Source organism: Macaca nemestrina, chromosome 16 (genome assembly GCF_043159975.1).
Source record: "Macaca nemestrina isolate mMacNem1 chromosome 16, mMacNem.hap1, whole genome shotgun sequence".
NCBI lineage: Eukaryota > Metazoa > Chordata > Mammalia > Primates > Cercopithecidae > Macaca > Macaca nemestrina.
The window spans coordinates 105,659,720-105,677,677 of record NC_092140.1 but is presented as its reverse complement, the minus strand read 5'-3'; the positions used below and the strand labels follow the sequence as shown (position 1 = coordinate 105,677,677).

Here is a 17,958-nt window from a genome sequence, read left to right as displayed (position 1 = left end):
ACCGTGGTTCACCAACATGACCGTGGCCCCTGCTCTCATGAACCTGCAGCCTGATGGGGAGAATGGGCACTAATAAGACAGTCACTCTAATGGGTTTCTGATGAAGAATTCAGGAAAGCGCACCAAAGAAAGGGAAGCGGGGTTCTCTAAATTTATGCTGTAAAAGAATCTGGTGTATTTTGGGATGAGAGGTAGAAAACCGATGCATTCTGGAAGGTATGATCCCCTTGCAGTCTGGAGAGAAGTAGAAGTTGATTGTTGAGGGGGGTGTAGTGTAGGGACACCACGGTCTAAACAGAGATGGGGGTGCGTGCAGAATGCCTCTTGCAGCAGGAAACAGGCACGTTCAAGGAAGTAAGCATGGGAGAAAGTGGCACAAGACAAGAATGAAGGCAGGCAGGCAGGGGCTGGGAGAAGATGGTAGATGCTTTATTCTCTTAATAACAGCAATAGTATGCTGTTGAAAGCACTTGAGGGAGGTGGGGAAGTGGGTATGACATGTTTTGTGTTTGTAAAATTATCACATTGTCTTACCAAACTATACTCCCTATTTTTTAAATTTTACTTTAAGTTCTTGGATACATATGCAGGTCTATTACATAGGTATACATGTGCCATGGTGGTTTGCTGCACCTGTCAACCCATCATCTAGGTTTTAAGCCCTGCATGCATGAAGTATTTGTCCTAATGCTCTCCCTCCTCTTGCCTCCACCCCCCAACAGGCCCCCGTGTGTGTCGTTCCCCTCCCCGTGTCCATGTGATCTCATTGTTCAACTCCCACTTATGAGTGAGAGCATGTGGTGTTTGGTTTTCTGTTCCTCTTTTAGTTTGCTGAGAATGATGGCTTCCAGCTTCATCCATGTCCCTGTAAAGGACAGGAACCCATTCTTTTTTATGGTTGCATAGTATTCCGTGGTATATACGTGCCACATTTTGTATATCCAGTGTATCATTGATGGGCACGAGATATCCTCTTAACATGTGACCCAGCTATTGCACTGTTCGGTATTTATCCAAAGGAGTTGAAAACTTGTGTTCACAGAAAAACCTGCACACGGACATTTATAGAAGCTTTAATCATAATTGCTAATTTTATTCCAGCTTTATTCATAATTGCTCAAACTTGGAGGCAACGAAGAAACCAAAATGTTCTTCACTAGGTGAGTGGATAAATAACCTGTGATACATCCAAACAATTGAATATTCTTTAGCACTGAAAGGAAGTGAGCTGTCAAGCCATGAAAAGACACGTAGGAACTTTAAACATGCACGGCTACACAAAAGGGGCCCCTCGGAAAAGACTAAATACTGTAAGCTTCCAACTAAAGGACATTCTGAAATACTGTAAGCTTCCAACTAAAGGACATTCCGAAAAAGGCCAGACTATGGAGTGAAAATATCCGTGGTTCCCAGGTGTTGGGAAGAGGGAGAGATGATGAGGTGGAACATGGAAATTTTTAGGATTTTAGTGCAACTGCTCTGTACGATGCTATCATGGTGGATACATGTCATGACACATTTGTTCAAACCCATAGAACCAGCACCAAGACGGAGCCCTCATGTAAACGGGTGACTATGTCAACGTAGGTTCTTCAATTGTTACAAACGCTCCCTCTGGGCAGGAGAGTTTTTAGTGGGGGAGGCTGTGCACGTGGGGTAAGGGAAGGCATATAGAAGGACTCTCTGCACCTTTCCCTTAATTTTTCTGTGAAGGTGAAACTGCCTAAAAGATAGTGTATTTTTAAAAAATAAAGGGAAAAAAGGAAACAAAAAGTCCTCACGAAAATCAAATGAGAAAATGATCACACTGGGTGCTTCAGGTCAAAATGGAAGAACAAGGGCTGTATTTCCCATCCCACCTGATGACTTTTTTCTCACTGCTTTTCAGCATTTTTTTGGAGTCTAGTCAGTGCAATAAGGCAAGTTAAAATATATAAAATGCACCCTTATTAGAAAAGATTTAAAACTATCTGTATCTGCAGGTGACATGATCACCTGTGTGGAAAATCTCCTGAAATCACAAAAAGCCACTAAAACTAATAATAATAAATTACTTACTAATAAGTGAGTTTGGAAAGCTTGCAAGATACAAGCTAAACACATAAGCAATATCTCTTTATACACTGGCAAAGAAATAATTGGAAATGGAAATTTACAAAGCAATATTATAGCACATCAAAACAAATACTTCAGACTAAATCTGACAAAAGATGTGTAAGATCTATACACTGAAAAGCAGGCAGTGATGTTGAGATAAATTAAAGAACTAAATAAATGAAGTGATATGTTCATGGATCAGCAGGCTCAATATTGTTAAGATGTCAGTTCTGCGCTTGTGGATCAGAGGTTTAATGCAATTCCAATCAAAATCACAGCATGATTTTATTTTTATTTTTATTTTTCAGTAGAAATGAACTAGCGGATTCCAAAATGTGTCTGGAAATTTAAAGAACCCAACAGAACTAAGACAACTTGGAATAAAACGGTGAAGGACTTACCTGAACTACCAAGATAGTGTGGTATTGGTATAATAAGAGAAAACTGGGTTAATGAAACCTCCTAGAGGGTCTAGTAATAATCTCACAAACATGTTACATATACGTAGTAGATTTTTGAATAAAGGTTCAAAGACATCAAATTAGAGAAAGGACGATAATGATGACAGAAGGATTAAATACCGTAGGCTAAAAAGAGAAAAAAGAGCTCCTGTTAAATATCTTCACATTGTTGTCACTCATGCAATTCAGTTCACATTTTGTGTGTCTAAAAGTTGAACAGACTTCTTCATTCTCTTTCCCCAATTCACTCCACAGAGATGCTGATGTCTTTCAGTGGAACTTGGAAGTTTGCTCCTCTTCTTAAAATGACTCTCTTAGATACTGTTTATGCAAGAAGTTGTGGGACTATAACTTACAAATACTGTTCTAAACCTTGGAATCACACGTTCCCCTTTTTCTCTACTTATCGTTTCTAGTAAGTTTCCCATTTCCTCTTTCTCCTTCATATTTACACTGCATTCCTTTTAGTTCAGGCTTTTGTTACCCCACTTGATCTCTTGATGTGGTCACCTGAATGTCCTTCGTGTTCCATCCTCCTGGAATCCTTCCTTCATGACCCTGAGGAACTGCCCTCCAGACCCGCAGGTGTGACCCGGAATCCAGGATCTCAAAGCCGAGTGGGATCTGAGAGGCTATCTAGACCAATCCTCCATTACAGACGTAAACCTTTTGATGACTTCACTTCAGAGCCCAAAATATTTGCACTGCAGGCAGAATCACCTAAATCACTTAATGTGATGTTCAGTCTTCCTGTGGTATTTTCCTCTCTGCATCTCCCTACTTTCGGTCAGCCATTTCTCACTCATGACACCGAACCCTTCATTCACATCACATTATTGTTCTTCTCCACACACACACACTTGTTTTCTGCCTGGATTTTTTGTTACATTATTCCCTCTGCTGGAACTACCATTTTCAAAGATCTGACTACAGGATTTTAACGTATTCCTCAGAATGACTCACATATCACATATTCGACCAAATGGCTGCAGATTCTGTCACCTCCTCTGTTGTCCTATGGCAACATGGAGAATCTTCTCTTAGCCAATAGGATTTATCATGGTCCTTCTTTATCTTAACAGAACTGGGAAGTAGATTTTTCTCCCAGGGGTGAGCACTGTCTTAGTTTAACAGATCTCCCTGGGTCTCCATTCTGGTTGTAGAAAAGCAGCCCATAGGGCATGGTGGGGAGGAGAAGAAGGGGAATTAAGCTGTGTTGCATGAAGATGGACAGTTGTGACCCTTACTCCGGGGTTGGGAGTTGAGGCCACTAGGAAGGAGAAGCTGTAAGGATGAAGACGAGGCATAAAAAGTGATGCAGGCCGGGTACGGTGACTCATGCCTGTAATCCCAACACTTTGGGAAGCCAACGTGGATGGATCACGAGGTCAAGAGTTCAAGACCAGTCTGACCAATATTATGAAACCCTGTCTCTACCAAAAATACAAAAATTAGCTGGGTGTGGTGGCACATACCTGTAGTCCAGCTACTCGGGAGGCTGAGGCAGGAGAATCACTTGAACCCAGGAGATGGAGGTTGCAGTGAGCCAAGATCATGACATTGCACTCCAGCCTGAGTGACAGAGCGAGACTCCATCTCAGAGAAAAGAAGTGATGCATAGTAACAAGACTGCCCGAGGAGAAAAGGCAATCAGCAACCTTCTCCAGGGTGGGATAGCTGAAGACCCTTTAAGAACAAAGGTGTCTACTTTCCTTCTTAGGATGCTCTATCGTGATTTAATGAACCCCTCCCAATCTACTGTATTCAATATTTGGCATGAGTCAATTTAGGGGAATTCTAGAAAACATAGCTGGCTGTTATCAGGTTAATGTAGATTGGGAGGAAGAGAAAAACCCCAGGAGCCACGTAGGAAGGACAATACGTGAAAACAGAAGAAACTTGGAGTCAGTTCACCCTTCAAACAAAATCCAGTTTCCAGAAGACATTGTGAGGGCTGCTGGGTCTTCCTCGCCTGCAGATGGGGGATTCCAGATACTTATACTTGAATCTCACAGGAGGGGGTGATCACCACCTGCTCTCAAATGGGATGAGTTACAATATCTTCTATCGGGAGGCGGTAAATAAGAGGTTAGGTACACGTCTGTAGTCATCACAATTTTGTCAAGATTGCTATTTTTACTTCCATGTCATATATGGAGAGCATGATGCTTGTGGAAATGATTTGCTCAGGGTCTCACCATCAAAAGTGGCAGAGAAAAGATTCCAACATGTTTTAAATGCTGCAAACTGAGCTGACTCCCATCCATGTTGTCATACCAACTGAGATTTCAATCCTCCTGAAGGCAGGAAACTTATTCCATTTGCTTTTATACTCTCCATAACTCTAACGGGCAAGTTTTGCTCGAAGTAACACGGAATATTTTGCTGACTCAAGGGGTAAAAGAAGAGACTTAAATGACACCATCACAAGTCAAACACATTCAAGGAACAGAGACATTTAGCATTAGCTGTCTCAGTCAAATCAACATAAACATGCACATTTAGCCTTTACATGGGAGTAAGACGGCAAACACAATTGAAAAAATGAGCCAAGTGTAAAATTTGTCACAAAGGGATGGATTTAGGAGAGCAGTGAAGTAAGTTATAAAATGGTCAGCATAATCCATTTTAATAAATTATTAGCTGAAACATACAAAGCATTTAGGATTTCTGGGAGAAGTGTACAAACACACCAAATGTTTGTCCGACTTTTTTCACTGCTTCTGTCTTTCCACAGGGCTGGAGATGATGTTGACCAACGGCCTTGGGAGGAGAGGTTGCAACTGAGCCCACACCCTCTCAAACTCCTTCAGACTGTTTCTGTTTTTGTAGACTACTTTACCATTAACAACAATCCTAAGATTTAATCAGTACAGCAGTCATTGGCCAGAGTTCAAATTTCTGATTCGAAGGAATCTGCACTCTGCCTGCCAGGATCGACTATTAATGGCTTCGTCCATAGAGGAGCTGTGTTTGCTCACTACAGACCACTATTGAGGCTTCAAAAGGGGTATTTTGCTGGTCACCTCCTGGTCATCCTTCTGCTCACCAAGAGCAGATACTGTTCTCAGCCCCTTACATTTACAAGGTCGTTTAATTCTCAAATAGCCCTTTCAGATAGATGCGACTATTACCCCCCTTTTACAGAGGAGGAAACCGAGAGGCAGAGGACATAGGTGAATTGTCCCAGATCACAGAGCTGGCTATGGAGCTGGGACTTGCACCCGGCCAGCCTGGCTCCAGAGTTCACTGCCCTCCTCCTGTACAGCACGTGTGACCTGCAGTAATCACCGCCCAAACAGGCAGGCACTGCGGATAGCCAAGCACACGTCTTCTGACTTCAGCACGGAGGAAGTTTTGTTTTCATTCCGGTGTTCAGCTCAGTTAGGACTGTTTTTATTACCACAAGGACGCACAGCCCCGAAAGCTCAGTCACAGGCCGTTGCCTTCTACGGTCATGGTTTTCTACTTTGTGACCCAATTTTCCTGAGGACTTGGCCTGCTGGGACGTGAATGATGCGTTACTACTGGAGAGACAGAGGTTCCGGTCTAGTGGCACAAACAGTGACAGATCCCATGTAAATGTGGACACGGCACCTCCATCCCAACAGCCTGGATGGCTGCTCCATTCTGCTCCCATCACACACATCCCCACCCAGCCAAGCCCCTTCTCCTTTTCCCTACTGAATTCATCAAATCAAACCTCGCTGTCCTTGGCAAATGTACCATTAATTTACTTACTGCCCGGAACAAAAGCACACTTCCAGTTAACATGACACCCCTGCTACAATAGAACAGCCTTAATTCAGACATGATGCAGGAGGGCCGTCCTGGAATCGGAAGCTGTTTTCTGGGGAAAGCCTCTGTCCCACCTGAGCCCGACACTTGTGCCACACTATCCCCATGGTGTCTGAAAGCTCCATGAAGACAGGGTCACTCTGACCCCTTCACACCCACAACGCCAAAGAGGAGCAGGTGTTCAGGAAAAGTCTCCTGCTAGTGCTGAAGACAGAAATACTTCCTCGTGGTGCCCAGAATGTCAGGAGAAAACAAGGCACCATGTGGACGCCTTCCAGGTGAATTTTGGAACGACTCTACCGCATGCCAGTCATCCTTTTTCAGAACAAAACCAATACCGGAAAACATGTGTCGCCAGCAGAGAGATGGTCCTTTTGATGGCTTACAAACACACCTACGTTACACTGAATTTGTCTCAAGCCACCCTCTGTGTGCTAATGTAAAAAGTCTCCTTTATTAACCAGTAGCCTTTTTCATCTGGTGCTTTATTAACAAGCAAGACGGTCCTGTAACACTCAGGCATTGTTGAAAACGTCAAATGGAAGCCTAGAATCCTCTTCCGTGCAGCTTCACTGCAAAGTATTTTGACGTGAGCCAAATCATGCTATTCCTACATCTCCATGGGAAACTCAAGGCTTCATCAAGGAAACGCAGCATCATTTCTGCTAGGCACAGAAATTGGTGGGGTGGGCCTGGGGTTGAGGGAACATTACATAGAAACCAACCCCGATAATCACCTGCATGAGAGCCACACTGGCTGGCAAGCCCCGGTCGGCTCAGTCTCTACACAGTCACAGACGTGAGGCCTGGAGGGCAGACACCTGGCACTGCTGACCACCCCAAGGTCGTGGCCTCTGCCCCTTCTCTGCTGCCCATCAGTTCCAAGCTTCTAGCAACACCGCCTGCTGCCCCCACTGCGTCATCGACTCTTCGTGAAAAGCAAATAGTGCCAGGATAGCTTATGAGTACATTTGCCAGGAAAGCAGTTCCGATTGACGCTGAAACCCCATTCTCACACCCCTGGCAGCTCCCATGCCCCCGATGTGTACATGCTTGCAGCTCTGACCTTGCTCAGTGTCCACACAGGCTCCGTCCACTGGAGAGCCGAACGCAGACTCAATGTTGAGTCAGAAATACACAAAGAGGGTGAAGGTTACGAACTGCCTGCCTGCCCCCCAAAACACAGGTTGAAATCCTCACCCTCAGTGTGATGCTGTCAGGAGGTCTTTGGGAGGTGATGAGTTCCCGAGGCTGGAGACCCTTGAATGGGATTTGTGCCTCACAAAGGGGTCCAGCAAATCCCTCACCCTCCCATTGTATCAGGGCCAGAGAGAAGCTATGTGCCAACCAGGAAGGAGCCCACACCAGAATCCACCCGTGCGGCACCCTGATCCTGCCTTCCAGCCTCTAGAACTGTGAGAAACAAATTCCTGTTGTTCATAAGCCACTCAGTCAATGGTGTTTCGTTACAGCTGCCTGAGATGACGATGCTCACCGTCCTAAAGAAACGGCTACTCCCCTCTCCCAGAAAGAGGGGTTTAATTAAAATCCCTGTCTCTCCTCGCGGCCACCACAGATCTCACTCCCCCACCCTGTAAGCCAGCAGTTGCTAGGATTAAAGGAAAATGAGGATTGTTTTAGACCAGCCCCTCCATATCGGTCTGAAGCCTGTAACTTTGCCCACTTCCACGGTGGCCGTGTCACTGCATTGCCCATGTCAGCTCTGTGTCTGCACTGGGTCCCAGGCTCTGCACAGACTCCTCTAGCTGGCCATCCAGCACAGCCATTTCCCCTTCTGCATTGCAGGCTGTCCTTCAATATCCAACCCCCACCCCTCTGCAACCCAAGGCCTTCCGATCCAGGCATTCGGGGTGGGCTCAGCCATGTACTGCAGTCCTTGACTCAGGTAACCCAGGCCCAAGACGTTGGCACCAACGATCTACTGGCTGTGAGATCTGCACAGCTACTAGCTGCCCCAGCTACACCAGGGCCCGGGAGGGGAGGCAGAGGAACCTGTGAAGCTACCAGCAGCCGTATGGGAACAGGGGCCCCTGGAAGGAGGAGGATGCCATGGCAGGAAATTCAGAGAGAGAAACAAAGAGCCACAGGGCTGGACGGGTCATGCCCAAAGCCTACACTGCTGAATTTTCCAGGTTTCTGAACTCAATCACTGACCCACACAGCACGTGTTTCCTGAGTGCTGACCCCACGTGGCATTGGATATGGCAATAAATCAGGACTCCCACCTCCCCCTTCCCCAACACATACACAGGGCCTCCGTCCTGGTGGGAAATCAGGCCTGGGTGCCCAGCTGGCACCGCGAGCCTGGGAAGGGGGCCGTTTCAGATGGACAGTGGGTTCAGCCTTGCCAAAGCCCTGCAGTCACCTGCACTGCCACAGCTAGGCTGAGTCCGGATCAGCCACACAGAAACCTGACCCTCTCAAGGGCACGGCTAAGCTCATCAGGGACAGACACCGTCTCCTGCTTATCTCCAACACTTTCTCTGCATGTCTAGTTACACACGGACAACGCAGTCTCAGAAGCACATCAGGTCTCCCCCTGCTCCTCTCCATGGTGCCATTGATGGGGGAGGGGCCAGTATGGCCGCGAGGTCCCATACCCACAGCCACCCTGCCACGGAGACGCAGGCCTTCGACGATTATTTCTGCCAAATAACCCTGCTGCGTCTTGGAGCACACCATGGTGGGCGGGAAGCTCCACCCGGAGAAACAGCCATGCTTCTCCCCAGAGCCAACGGAGGGCACCCCCCACCCTGCATTCAGCAGATTACTTACATTCTGGAAAACATCTGGGTTAATGGGGAACAGTAAAATGAAAAGGACACACTAGAAAGGTTAGAAGGCTGTGTGAAGTCTCAGGAGGTCCAAAGGTTTCTTAACCAAGACTGCTGCGGTCAACGAGCTTACAGGAAAAGTTTCCACACGGGCCTTCAACAAGCAACGCTCAGCAGGGAGGAGCCACGTTCTGCGCATAACCTCAGAACCAGAACATCGGACACCACAAAGTCACATCAGAGCCAACAGCAACTGAAATACAGCGCTCTCCTAAGATGTGTGCGTCACCTGCAGAAAGGCACCACACATTAAGATGGGGGAAGAAAAGGATAAGGCTAGAAACAAATTTGAAGTAATTTCTGCATACGTAAAATTTCTACTTCCACTGCTTTTCTTTCTGGGAGTAACAACTTTTACATGAGATGCACATCCCAGTTGGAAGGAGTTTGGGTTTTCCGTGGGCAGAGTCAAGGGCTCTCCAAGAAATATGAACCTTTTCTCACCCACTGAGCCGCGTGCCCTGAGGCCGTCCTGGCCTGCCTGAGCACCTCCCTGCTCTGCCTCAAGCCAGCTCCTTCCAGCACTCACCCCGCTGCTTCCAGAGCCTGCACTGGCCCAGGATCTCCTCTTCTGCTGCTGTCAATCTTCCACTTTAGGGTAAATAAGTTGGAAACTAGAAAGTTATAAAACCCCTTGACTTTTTAAATATTTGTCTTTTCAGAAAACAATACTAATTCTACTTCCATGGTTTAATATGTTGCCCCCATCTGCATGTTCATGGATATGTGTTTTTATATATATTTTTAATCAGTACTTATAAAAGCATGCACTGTTGCTACATTCAGTTCAATTACATTTGATGTAAGAAGTTTTAATTTCAGTGAATTCAGGCACTCAAAATTTAAGCCCTCTGACATCTATTAATCAAATGGGAAAATGACAGGTAGATATTACAAAAATCAAGAGAAGTGTTTAATGTAAATCCTGCACTTTCCAATACTTCCACAAATGTAAGGTATACATTAGTACATAACCTTGAGCATTTTCACAACTCTTTGCATTCAAATTCCATTCTTAACTTTTATAGATAAATCGACATCCATATGTGATTTTAAGCAGCTCAAACATCAGCTCTTAAAAACAATCAGAAATGTTGCGGGCAAATCCCACCGAGCAGCAAATAACGGAACTGTACCCAACAACCCAGGTACCTCCCCTGAGGCATCTGGAACTTGAGCATTACAAGCAGCCTTTGGTTTCTGAGGCACCCGAGAGTGGGGATTCCAACTCCCAAAGTCTAAGAAGGCCTCAGCGATAAGGAAAACTGGTCAAAAAGTCATCCCTGCCGGCTCCCTGCCACGAGCTCCTCCCTGCCCGCCCTCAGCCACGTGCTTACAAGATCTCACTTCCTCTCTGTCCCACAAAGCCTGACTCCTGATTCCAGCCCTGCCGCTTACTGGGATGTGGCCATGGACGTCAACTGCACCTGTAAGGGGAGAAGCCTGTCAGGATACAGGATCCTGGCCATCCTGGCAGCGCTCAAGCTGATACTGTAACTTTGTAGTGAGTTACTTAATGCAAAGGTTTAACTTTGAAAAATTTAGATACGTGTATTCTAAAAGGGAAATTCTGAACGTAGAACACAGGCCACACCCTCACACTGATGTTGTCTGGCCAGCACTCTTTTGTTTGCCTTTTCAATAGACGTTTTTAAAAGCAGTTTTCGGTTCATAGCAAAATCAAGAGGAAAGTACAGAGTCCTCACATATCCTTTCCCAGCACAGGCACAGCCTCCATCATTCTCCTGCCCTCACCAGACCAGCATGTCTCTACGACCGACAGACCCGCATCAACACGGCACCACCACCCACAGTTCACAGCTCACACGAGTACTCGGCCTGCTGCTGCTCACTCTGTGGGTTTCACAGACGTGGAACGGCATGGATCCCCCATGAAAGCCCCACCTGGAGTTGCTGCCCCACCCTACACACCCCCTATGCTCCTCCCATTCATCTCTCCCCTCCCCAACCCCTGACAGCCACTGATTGTTTAACTATCTCCACAGCTTTGCCTTTTCCAGACTGTGCTGTGGTTGGACTCAGACAGCAGGCAGCCTTTCCAGATTGGAGTCTCACTTAGCAACATGCGTTTAAGATCCTTCTGAGTCTTTTCATGGCTTAGGGGTCCAGTTCTTTTTAGTGCTGAATAATATCCCAGTATCTGACATACCACAGTTTATCCATTCACCTGCTGAAGGGCATCTTGGTTGCTTTCTAGTTTTGGCAATTATAAAGCTGCTGTCAACGTCTGTGTGCACATTTCCGCATGGAAGTAAACTTTCAGCTCCTCCGAGTAAACGGCCAGGACTGTGATTGCTCCTGTGGTCGGAGAGCTTAGTTCCACGGAAAACCGCCACGCTGCCTCCTACAGCAGCTGCCCCACTTCCCCCAGCGATGAGTGAGGGTCCTGATGCCCACACACCCACCAGCACGTGGTGGTGTCGGAGTTCAGGTTTTGGCCAGGCCGATGGGTGCACAGTGACGCCTCACCCTATGACATAAGACGCGGGCCATCTTTCCACGTGTAGATTTGCCATCTGTGTATCTTCTTTGTTGGGGTATCTGTCCAGGTCTTTGGTCCATTTTTAATCAGGTTGTTCATTTTCTTGTTGAGTTTTGAGAGTTCCTTGCACGGTTTGGATAACATCCTTTCTCAGATGAGTCTTTTACAGATGCGTTCTCCCCGTCTGTGGCCTCCCCTCTCATGCTCCTGAGACAATGTTTTTTATTTTAAAAAACCCTTCAGACAGAAAATGGACCTCCCAGCCCACCACGGTTCTCAGTTTGGCCGTGGTCACCACCCTCCCAGCCCTGGTTCCCATCTTTTCACGATCTGCTGGTCCTATGGGCATCAACACATACCAAGTCCCTAACATATCTCCAATGATGGCAACGTCAAAGCCGGCAGTTTGCAGGTAGGAAGGAGCTGATGGAGGCCGGAGCAGAATGTGAAGGCCAGCGGATTCATCCCTCGGGGACCGGCAGGCCTCTCAGATATCCCCCGGGTCACCCTCCCAAATGAAGTACCTGCTTTGGCCGTGGGCAGGAAGCAGGACCTGGCCCAGATCTCAGCATATTTGACCTGGCACGGCATTTGCAGGTGAGCCTCCATAACCGGAAACTCTACTCTCTGGGGAGAATGCATTTTCATTATCAAGGCTTTTAGGCTTTTAATTAAGAAACCAAAGAGCAGTGCCTGGAGTGAGGATGCAGGGACTCCGGGTGACCCACACGCTCGTTTCCACCTGGCACAAAGGACCCTGGAGTGAGGGTGCAGTGCCTGCTCTGAGTCACCAGCACACTCATCATTTCTACATAAAGAACCCTGTGAGTCTGTCCCAGGACTTTTTAGCCTAGACCTAAAAATTCACAGCTCAGGAAACCTTCATCATTTTAGGAACCTGAGGGGTGGGCCAGGGGGATCTCACAGAGTGTGGTGCTATCTATGGGGTCAGCAAAGTGCAGATGGGGCTTCCCGCAAGCACTTCAGGGAGGCCATGCACTGGCCCGAGGCTGGTTCCGCCTCCCATCCTCGGTTCTCATGCCCAGCCGTGAGGGGAGCCCCCCGCTTCAGGAGCGGTCCCTGGCTCCAGGCCCTAACGTCCATGTCCAGGCCCCTGGTAGGGCAGCTTCTACCCCAGGGAGGCTGGGACTGGAGACAGACTAGAGCTCTAGGCAATCCTGGCAACCACATGCTTCCCGAAGTGGCTGCAGACAAACTCCTGCTTCCAAAACCTGGCACAGGCTGTGTGAGGCCTGGAACGCGGGAGGCGCGTTTTGCAGGGTCCCTGCTCACATACAAAAGCAAGGCTAAGAGCAGATAAATTATTTAATTACCCTCTCATGGTTATCAAGTCAAGTCATAGTCTCTTAGACCTATGTGTGACTAGATGTATACACATTATGGAAGTGTATATAAATGTGAATACAGATATGCTTATTTTCCTTTTATATACCTTACATATATGTATATACGTGCATATGTATAAAACATGGAAGAAAAAACCATACTTAAGATTTCAAATCTCAGTCACAAAGATCTCAGAAGTAAATTATTATTCTTTAACAAAGATGTAACATTTTACATTCTTACAAACAAAACGTTCTCTATTAGCATTTTATTTTAAAAACTAAGAATGCGCCGGGCGCGGTGGCTCACGCCTGTAATCCCAGCACTTTGGGAGGCCGAGGCGGGCGGATCACAAGGTCAGGAGATCGAAACCACGGTGAAACCCCGTCTCTACTAAAAATACAAAAAAATTTAGCCGGGCGCGGTTGTGGGCGCCTGTAGTCCCAGCTACTCGGGAGGCTGAGGCAGGAGAATGGCGTGGACCCGGGAGGCGGAGCTTGCAGTGAGCCGAGATCGCGCCACTGCACTCCAGCCTGGGCGACAGAGCGAGACTCCGTCTCAAAAAAAAAAAAAACTAAGAATGCATTGCACTCTCTCAGTTTCGATTTTTAACTCAGCTCACAAAGGTTCCTGTACAAAGACCTCCATACCACGGCAAGGATGGCGGTGGTCACACCTGTGTCCATTTATCCTCTCTACATCTAGCTCCTCTCCCTGAGGCAACAGCACCTCCGAAGTCACAAGTCTGGCCTCCCATCTCTCCCCTGTCCCGGGCTTCTTGGCATGTTGCTCTGCTGCACACACCTCAGCAAATACTGCTGATTAGCCAGAATCACCCAGAAATCTCTTAACCTTGATTCTGGCTGCTTTTGTAATTTGTAATATCTGTACTTCTGGTGTGATTTGAGAAAAAACAAATTTTAAAATTAGAGAAGATGTGGGTTTTATTCTCTCCTTTCTACTTGCAACCTTGAAAATTCAAGTAGCAGCAAGGGTTTGTTGAGAGTAACTTCCACCAAATAGAACCTATTACAAAGGTACTACAGAGTGTCAAATAACCACATAGATGTAAAATAGATATGCAGATACAGATATAAAATCCAATGGTTAAACCAAATTGAGAAATGCTTGCCAGTTTGATAGGACTTCTGAAACTTGACATAAATGTTGGCTGAGGGATACAAGATGTTATGAGATGAGTGAGATGCTTGGCCTAGAACCACAGGCTCTTTCCTCTTTACAGCAGAAAATCCATAAGGAAGTCAAATCTGAAAGAACCAGCTACCGTTGAATGGCATACTCAGCCATCCTTCCCCATCCCTGGGCCAGCTGCGGTGAGTGCAGCCAGTCGTTCACCAACATCCATCATCCATCCTCCAAGGCCATGGCTACACTTTACTCCCAGGTTCCCTGCCATTATGTAACTTAGGTAAATCACGGCCACTCTCACCTTAAGCCTCCCCTGCCAGCATGGCAATCACCCAGTCCCAACCACAGCAAGGACAGCCATGTCCCTGGGAATGCAGAGCAGGGGTCGGGAAGAAACCTGGATCTCTGAATACCTCATGGAGCAGTCACAAGCCCGGAACATCCTCCCTGACGGCTTTGCAAGAGAGAAAAACTCCTTGGTTCCTCAAGCTACAATACTGCAGAGTCTCAGGTCACAGCATCCTTACCTACCCTCGTCAGGAACTGTTCATGCTCATCAAGACATGAGAACAAAACTGCAGTGGCACAGTCACACTCGACGCAGACCACCTGCTGCTCACATTCGTCGTATTAACACCAAAAGGCCACCTTGGTGGATATCCTGGATGTGGACACTTGGCGGCTTTTTGCAGGAGACGCGCTTTGTGCATTTATCGCACGACCATCTTGGCGTCAGGAGGGGCTGTGCAGATGGCAGCTGTGCACGTCACAGGGAGTCTCACTCGCTGGACTCTCAGCCAGCTCCCACTATCAGTGCCCTCAGAGTCCTCTCCTCCGGGAGCACGTGCTTGGACGCCACAGTGGCCTGTGGATCCACACAACAGCACTGTGTGCCCCAGGAGCTTAGAAAGTACCACTGCATCAATGCCTCCACAGGTGAGGCCGGGGGCAAAAGCCAACCTCAAGCAGTTACGGTCCTCCGTGGGGCTGGCGTCCAGGCAGGAAGGCGGCTCAGCGGCTCTCCTCTCACTGTGAAAATTCCTAGGTCCCCACATGAACAGAACCCTAAATAATACGCAACAAACAACAGGAACGAGAACACGACCAGCAGCTTCTGAGATGAGCAAACTGGACTGATCATGAGCCACCTGACGGGGACGGTGCCAGAGCCCCTCCCAGTAACCTGTGAGGACAGCGCTGCCAGCATCTCCCTAAAACCAGCCCAAGTCAAGTTAGACTTGAGGCTTTCCAGGAGTGGGTAGATCCATTCAATCCCACAGTCTGAACCTTCCAGGCCGTGTCTCGTGGCCCTCATCTCACATATGGGAACCCGGACACTGCACCATAGACGCAGCCCCAAGCCCTCGTTCCTTCTTCAACACCACACACCAGTACAGTGAACACTTAGGATCTGGGCATTCACATAAAATACTGCTTAACTAAAACTTCTGATTTAGAACATGTTTAATTCCTACTCACAGAGCTGAAAGTGTTTTGTACTAGAAGGCAGTAGCTGTAACTAAGCATGAGAGAAGAAGGGTTCAGAGTGGTGCCAAGTATTAAATATTCCTCTAAATCTATTCACCAGGTCGCCATGCTATTGTCACCTGCTTCATTTTCTGTCCTTAAAAGACATAATAGTTACTTTTCAAAATAGACAACCTGTTTTACTGATGCTTAGCTATAAAGTAGCGAGCTACGTATCCAAAAGGGAGATATGGGAAAACAGAAAATGTCCACAAGCGATCGGGTGGGTGGGGGGGCAGTTGCAGCAGCACCTGGCTCTGTTGCGTTGTGAGCCAGCCACGTGGGATGGACAGCTCACTTAGCCACTGTAATTATATCATCTAAAATTTTGTTGCAGTTACTTGGACAAATTCTCCCTCCTGCTATGAAGAGTAAGGTTTGGGGGGTTTTTTGTGTGTTTTTTTCAGTCAGAGTCTCGCTATGTCACCCAGGCCGGAGTGCAGTATTACAATCATGGCTCATGGCGGCCTTGACCTTCTGGCTCAAGCAATCCTCCCGCCTCAGCCTTCCAAGCAGCTGGAACCCACAGGCGAGTTTGATTTCTTTGCTAACGAATTCCTAATTCACCTGGCAGTGGGCCTATCAAGGCCATATGCCCGGACGTCCACCTTACCGACCGTCCGTGTGGTCTCTAAAGTGGATGCACTCCGGTTGCCCGGGCTCTGCACGGGATGCTGAGTCTCCAAGTCTGCCGCTGTATAAGGGACTGACAGCCCCGAGCGTCTCGACCTGCCACCATGAGCCGGGCTTTATTCCACAGGGCGACTCTGCTTCCCGTGATGAGATGCAGCACGTGAGCACAGATCAAAGGGTATCAGCAACTAACCCATTCCCCTGGTACTAAGCAGAGGACCAAGAGTTTAGTTCCTTACTTATTTACTACGGGCTTTATTCAAAGCAGCTTTCTGGAATCCTGGGGACAAACATCTCCAACTGGTGAGAATTCTGGCTTTAGTAACAGAAGAATCACCTAATGTCCATTTTGTAACTGCTGTTCTCATCAGAACTTGAGGCCAAAGCGAAAAATAAAAGGAGGGGCTAAGATCGTGACACCCCAGTTTGCACAAGGCCAACCAGCCTGCTTCAGGGGGTGAAAGGAGTAGGATTTTTAAACTGCTGAGTTTTAAAAACATGGCTGTAGGCTGGGCGCACTGGCTCACGTCTATAAGCCCAGCACTTTGGGAGGCCGAGGTGGGAGGATTGCTTGAGGCCAGGAGTTCAAGACTGGTTTGAGTAACACAGCAATACCCTATCTCTTTAAAAAGAAAAATTAAAAGGTTATTAAAATAGTAATAAAAAGTTTAATACAATAAATTACTATATCAACATGGCACCCCCAGCTGTCAGAGGAGGTACAATCTCTGTGGCTATGATGAGATCTGGAGAGAAATGTAACTGGCATCATAGGGAAGGTCAACCCCAAAGCCCCACGGCACTACTCCTGTACAGTGTGTTAACCAGCATGAAGTCTCCTCCACAATCAGAAACCTGGTTTAGAGGAACGCTGTCCACGGGACCTGGGTGGACTCCAGATGCTGGCTGACCGGACAACACCCCCCGGGACCCTGCCGGCAGCCCCAACTGGACAGAATGACCTCATGAGTGTCCTTTCCCGCCACAAGCTGCAGACCCTGAAGCCAGTCCTGTCTGTGACTGAGGCTGCGCATAAATGTCTGCGCCCAACAGCTCACCTTTGTACATGACACGCCCAGTCCACCTCATTTCAAATGTTACGCTCGCCCCAAGGCGAACATGGATGTTACAGGTTAACTCACTGCATGTGTGCTAGACTTTCCCTGTAAGTGTTCAGACATTGCACGAACCGGATGAACAAACCCCACTTTCCCTGTAAACGTTCAGACATTCCTTGAGCCCGATGAACACACACAGCCAACAAACCCCGGAAAGTGTAACGCCGCGGCCTCCTCTCCTCCTGAGGGGCGTGTGCTTCCAGCTCCCCCAAGACCACATTTCCCAAAGCACAGAGTGTTACTCTGAAAATAAAACCTCCTTTTTCCTTCTTCTGTACATCTCGTGGTCATGTTAACAACTATTGCTACAAATGCAGAGAATGGGGTATCATCCGTGCTGGTCACCGAATTCCTAGCACCAAAGCTTCAGGGCCCCCCAGTCTGAAGGAAGCTTCTATCGCCCTAAAGCCAACTCTGGAGACAAAGGCCGAGCTGGGGAAAGGCTGTGTCACCGCAAATCCACACCACGG

At 47.6% G+C, this 17,958-nt stretch overlaps 1 protein-coding gene across 5 annotated transcripts in view; it reads left to right on the top strand.

The window, feature by feature from the left end:
- The window catches only part of LOC139359168 (disco-interacting protein 2 homolog C-like), a 62,123-nt gene that overhangs the window by 37,962 nt on the left and 6,203 nt on the right, over positions 1 to 17,958 (top strand). For 3 of the 5 annotated variants that reach the window (XM_071081595.1, XM_071081591.1, XM_071081590.1), the window contains 2 exons: positions 1,102 to 2,485; positions 5,296 to 17,220. The gene's annotated coding sequence lies outside the window, so the exon portion shown is untranslated. Of the gene's footprint in view, positions 1 to 1,101; positions 2,486 to 5,295; positions 17,221 to 17,958 lie in introns of those variants that run through there. The other 2 variants (XM_071081592.1, XM_071081593.1) reach the window with 2 other exon arrangements.